Raw genomic sequence first — 6,259 nt, 5'->3', positions numbered from 1 at the left:
TCGTCAATTATGGTGGGAGAACCACAAACAATATTACCTAACCAAGTACCCCCTGGGGAGGAGATTTGTTAGCCGCCCCAGTAAAAAAAAAGGGAAATTAAGTAAAATGATGTCAAGGGTTTGTCAACGCACTCGTTGCGGCAGAATGTGCATATGTAACATATATAAGTTTTTAATTCACAAAAATAAAACCCTTATATATACATATACACACATGTATATAAAAGAGATATACTACACAACATTTAAACATACGTATATAAAAACAATACATTTTTATTACATGGTAATAATAATATATAATAAATATATATAGTTTTGTGTCTGTGTGGGGTGACCTCACTCCCTTTTAAAAAAAAACCGTAGTAAGCCAGCAATTCCTATAAATACCTTTTGTTCCCCACCTCAATAAGTTTACTTTATTTATGTACATAAACATTTGTTTGTATCAAAAATATAAATGATATATTAACATATTCATAACATTTTATATGTGTATTTATATGAGTTAAAAAATTATAGTGTATCTGCATGTTTATTGTTATATATCAAGAAATATTATATTGTATAATATTATGTAAATCATATGTAAATATGGTATATGTAAATATTACACATATAATACAAAGCATATTTATGTGTATGCTGCATAAAAAAGTATGAAAAAGTATTAGTTTAATTTTATGGTAAATGCATTTATTAGATATATATGTATGTTTTTATGTATACATCATATAAGTATTACATAGTTTTTGTGAAATTAAATTTTGTTTACAGACACAATTGCAAATATATAAATAATTACAAACATAGATAAAATCTATAAAACCCAATATAAACTATATAACATATAAAGTAGATTTTTGTTTATATAAGAATGTGTATTTGTGTGTTATAATAGGAAAATTTTATATGTGTATTTATAATACAATGAATTAATGTTTTATGTGTGTTCTGTATATGAAAATATACATGTTTTTTTCATGTCTGGTGGCCAAATGAGTCGGTGACTTCTCGTCAAAGGACAAACAGTGATTCAACAAACATTTTTACCGAGGAGTTTTGGGGCGTGAGATAGAACCTTAGCCTGTGCCTTCACTTCCTGGGGGTTTTTTAAAAAAAGAAAAAGAAAAACTCAGGGACTCCAAACGAAGCCCGAATTAAACGCCGAGTAAGTGAAGGAAAAAACTTCAACAATTTTCCCTTTTCCCCACGGAAGTATTTCTCTAGAAAATTGAAAAGAAAAGGCTAATGATAAGATAAACAATTTTAAATTTGCATGAGGGGCTGTAAGATTGAGATTTTTTGGTTTATGACTTAATCATATAATTTTTAGTCATCAATACACATAATTTTAATTTTTTTTTAGTCATCAAACAATTATTTATGAATTGATGAAAAAAAAAATAATGAAATTTTGTGTAAATGTACATATGGAGATTATACAAATATTACACCCTACACATGTTTCCATATATATAAAACATAACCCCAAAAAAATATACATTTATAACACCTACATATACATGTATAACAAACATGATACATACACATCATATACATACTTTACCTATATATAAAATATATCCATACATCCATAAAAATCCATATATCCATTAACCATATACATATTAATTATATATGTTAGTATGTATATAATGTATATATAATATGGATATATTAACTTTCACTATATTGGATGTATATATATAAAAACACATGTATTATTATAAAACATACAAAACATAATTAAACTTTTTTATATATCTACATATATATAAAATAAATTAATAAATCTAATATATTATAAAATAAATATATATAAAGATAAAAAATATAAATATAAAAATATACAAAAGTATAAAAAAATTATATATTTAATTATATATATAATATATTAATAATTGTAATAGATATATAAAATATAAATGTATATATTTTTAAATATATTATAAATATACATTTATTTTTATAATAAAAATATTTAAAAAAGATATATGGGGGGGGGGGGATTAAAAGAATAATATATATATTCATAAGTAAATGTAAATGTAAAAATATAATTATGTAAAAATATATAAATAAATGATATAAAGATATAAAGGGTGTGTAAATAAATGTTTTATAATTTTTAAATTTATATTATAAATTTAAATAAATAAATATACATATATGAAAATAATGAATATCATTGATATATACAATATTTTTTATACATATATATATGATTTTTGGGATAATAATTTATGTAATATATAAATATCAAAATTTTATTATATAATATGAATAAAATTTAAATAGTATTAAATTAATAATTTTTTATTTTATTTATGAATAATTGTATAATATAATAGAATAAATTATAAATATATATAAAAATAAAAATGTATAAAAACTCTATTATGTATAAATGAATATATTATATAAATATATATAGGAAAAAATATATCATTCTCTCTCATTCCCTCTCTCTCTCTCTCCCTCCATCTCTCCTCTCTCTCCTCTCTCCAACCTTCCTCTCTTCTCTCTCTCTCTCTCCTCCTCTCTCTCTCTTCCTTCTCGCCTGTCTTTCCCGTCCCCTTCCCTTTTGCGCTTCTGTCTCTCTCTCCCCGTTCTCTCTCTCCTCTCTCTCTCCCCTCCATCTCTCTCTCTTCGCCCCTCTCTCCTTTTTATAATAATAAAATATATTTTAATATATATAAATATCTCTCTCTTCCTCTCTTTCTCAAACTCTCTCTCTCTCTCTCTCTCACTATATATATATAAATATATATATATATGTATGTATTATAATGAATGAAAAAATTGTACATATAAGGATATGTGTATATAACATTAAAAAATATATTTTATAAACAGTATAATCTGAAAAAGTACAATTTTTTATGAAAATATTAATATAGGGTTTTAATACAAATTTTAAATTTTCATATATAAATATATCACAAAATATATAATTATATATAATGAAATATATAATATGTGTATTAGGTATTTTAAGTTATTTTTTATTATAGTATTATTATATTACTACATGATGTTACGTATTGGTTTTATCAGGAAATGTGTTTTTTGTTTTTTTTTCGTTGTTATGAAAAATGCATTTTTTGTTATCTGAAAATTTTTAAATGTCATATCTTTATCATTATTATATTCTGTAATCTTTATTAAAATAACATTCATTAACTTGTATCATTATAATTGCTTTAAACAATATTATTTTTTTTTTTTGTCAATGTAATCATCTTTAAATTATTTTCATTATTTTTTTTTTTAATTAAAAATTTTAAAAAGATCTCATATTGATATTATGACGTGTTATCATTATCATTATAAATTTTTGAAAAGAAACAATTATCGCTTAAAAAAAAATTTTTCCCCGGGTTTTAAAGACCCCCTTTGGGATTTTTTTTTTACAATATCATCATTTTTATATTGTTGTAGCTGGTGTTATCATTATCATTATTAAAAATTTAAATACAATTAACGCCAAATTTAAGATTATTATCCTGGTTTTTCTACCCTTGGTTTTTTTTTTTTCTCTCAAACGCACACAGCAACACACGCCTTTCTAGCTATGCTATTTTTCTTTCTTTTTTAATCACTTTCACTGGATACTGGTGTGCAATGCAAAGATTTTCGGCAGAGTAGCAATGACACTTGAGAACATGTATTTATCTATGCATCTATTCATCTTTCTACAAATACATGTTGTATATAGCATTTCTACTTCTCGGGTAAATCCATCTTTGGTAGAGTAGAAACTCCAATGCGTTGGACGTATACCAGTGATGTCATTAATTCTCATAGATGCTGACTGGCTGGTTAACGTATTGCTAGGCTTATGGCGAGTTAGGAAAAACAACCATTCCACACAATACACTCCAGTATCAACAATGGCCGTTCAACTTGTCCACTCTCCCTCCATCCTTTCCTCCCTCCTTCCCTCCCCCCCTCCCTCTTCCTCCCTTTCCCCCCCTCCCTCCTTCATCTCTCGCTCCCCCCCTTCTCTCTCTCTCCCCTCCCCCCCCCTCCCTCCCTCCCCCCTCCCTCCCCCCCCCCCTCCCTCTCTCTCCCTCCCTCCCTCCCTCCCTCCCTCCTCCCTCCCCCCTTCCTCCCCTCCCTCCCTCCCTCCCCCCTCCCCTCTCCCCTCCCTCCCTCTCTCTCCTCCCCTCCCTCTCTCTCCCCCCCTCTCCTCCCTCCCTCTCTCTCTCTCTCTCTCCACTCTCACCCCATTCCCTTTCCCTTTCCTTTCCCATTCCCTCCCTCCCTCCCCCCTCCCTCCCTCCCTCCCTCCCTCTCTCTCTCTCTTCTCCTTCTCCTCCTCTTTTCCCTCCTCTCTCTCTCCCTCCCTCCCCCCTCCCTCCCCCCTCCCTCCCTCCTCCCCCCCCCTCCCTATCGCTCTTTCAAGGCGTCATTTCAGCATTTCCCTTGGGGGGAGATTGTAGGGGGCGAGGGGGAACTAAGCCAACCATTTTTCAGGGCCTACCACCCCCCAAAAAATTTTTTTAAAAAAGTACTATTGTAGGACATTTTAAAGCTACTATAAACTCCCCCCAGAAAAATTCGCCTCTCTCCTCTCTCCTCCCTCCTCCCTCCTCTCCTCTCCTCTTTTTCTCTCCCCTCTCCTTCCCTTCTCTCTCTCGCTCTCTCCTCTCCCCCTCCATCCCTCCTCCCTCCCCCCCCTCCCCCCCCCCCCCTCTCCCCCCTCCCCTCCCCCTCTCTCCCTCTCTCCCTCCTCCCTCTCTCCTCTCACCTCCTCCTCTCTCCCCTCTCCCCCCCCCCCCTATACCCCCTTCCCTTTTAGGACTTTTATTTTAACACCAGATCTCCGGAAATTTTTTTTGACCCCCCCCCCCCCCCCCAAAAAAAAAAGCCCCTGTTTTGTCTCGCCCTTTATATCGTCTACGTTCAGAACTCCCAATGAGCTTTTTAGTGAGAGAGGTTGGGGTGAGGGGGTGTAAAGCTGGCGAACGAACTAAACACTAGCAGAGTCTAGGGCGCTAAAACCCCGCCCTAGATACTATTCTAGGAGCATTATCAAGCCCACGATCAAACCCCCCCCCACAAATAAAAATCACCCCTTCTCTCCCTCTCCCTCTCCCTTTCCCTGCCTGTCTGCCTTTTCTCTACCTCCCCCATCTCTCTCCCTACCTCCCTCTATCCTCCTCCCTCTCCCCCCCTCCCTCTTTCCCCCTTTTCCCCTCTTCCCACCTCTCTCTCTGCCTGTCTGCTTATCTGCCTCATCCTCCCTCCCTCCCCTCCCTCCCTTTCTCGCCTTCAAGGGCTCATTTCTTTTTGAAGCAGGGGGGTAGGAGTGTAAAGCTGGCGATCGAACTAAGCACAACCAGTTTCTAGGGAGCTACTAATCTAGGAGCATTACAACTACCAGCTCTCCGAAAATTGTTTTTGACTCCCCTCCACCCCCTCAAATAAAATCGGGATCCCCCCAAGAAAAATTCCCCTTCCCCCCCCTCCCTCCCTCTCCCCCTCCATTCTTCCGCCCCCCTCCCCCTCCCCTCTCCCTCTCCCCTCCCCCCTCCCTCTCCCTCCCCCCTCCCCCTCCTCTCCCCTCCCCTCCCTCCCCCTCGTCCCCCCCCCCCCCTCTCCCTCCCCCTCCCCCCCTCCCTCCCCCTCCCCCTCCCCCTCCCCTCCCTCTCCCCCCCCTCCCCCTCTCCCTCCCCCCCCCCTCTCCCTCTCCCCCCCCTCCCCTCTCCTCCTCCCTCTCCCTCCCTTCCCCTCCCTCTCCCTCCCCTCCCTCTCCCTCCCCCCTCCCCTCCCCCCTCACTCCCCTCCCTTCCTTTCCCCCCCCTCCCTCCCTCTCACTCTCCCTCCCCCCTCCCCTCTCCTCCCCCCTCTCCCTCTCCCTCTCCCTCTCCCTCTCCCTCTGAGAATGCGTTAACGAGTGAAGAAAGACGAGGAGACAGGGAGAGGCGTCATTTCACTTTTACTGGGGGGGGGGGGGGATTAGGCTGATAAGCTGGCGAAACAAACTAACACCAAGAAAAAATCGCCCCTTCTCCCCTCCCCCCTCCCCCCTCTCCTCCTCTCCTCCCTCCCCCACTCCCCCTCTCCTCCCTCTCCTCCCTCTCCTCCCCTCCCCCTCCCCCTTCCCCCCCTGCCCTCGTTTCTCACCCCCTCCTCGCTTTTGCTATCGTCGCTCAAGGGGGTCATTTTTAGGGGGTTTTGTAAAGGGGGCGGGGCGAAATTAAAGCACCAAGAAAAAAGATCCCCCTCTTTTTCCCTCCCTTCTCCCCCT

The sequence above is a fragment of the Penaeus chinensis genome, chromosome 2 (assembly GCF_019202785.1).
Source record: "Penaeus chinensis breed Huanghai No. 1 chromosome 2, ASM1920278v2, whole genome shotgun sequence".
Classification (NCBI taxonomy): domain Eukaryota; kingdom Metazoa; phylum Arthropoda; class Malacostraca; order Decapoda; family Penaeidae; genus Penaeus; species Penaeus chinensis.
Note: the sequence above shows the minus strand (reverse complement) of the source record.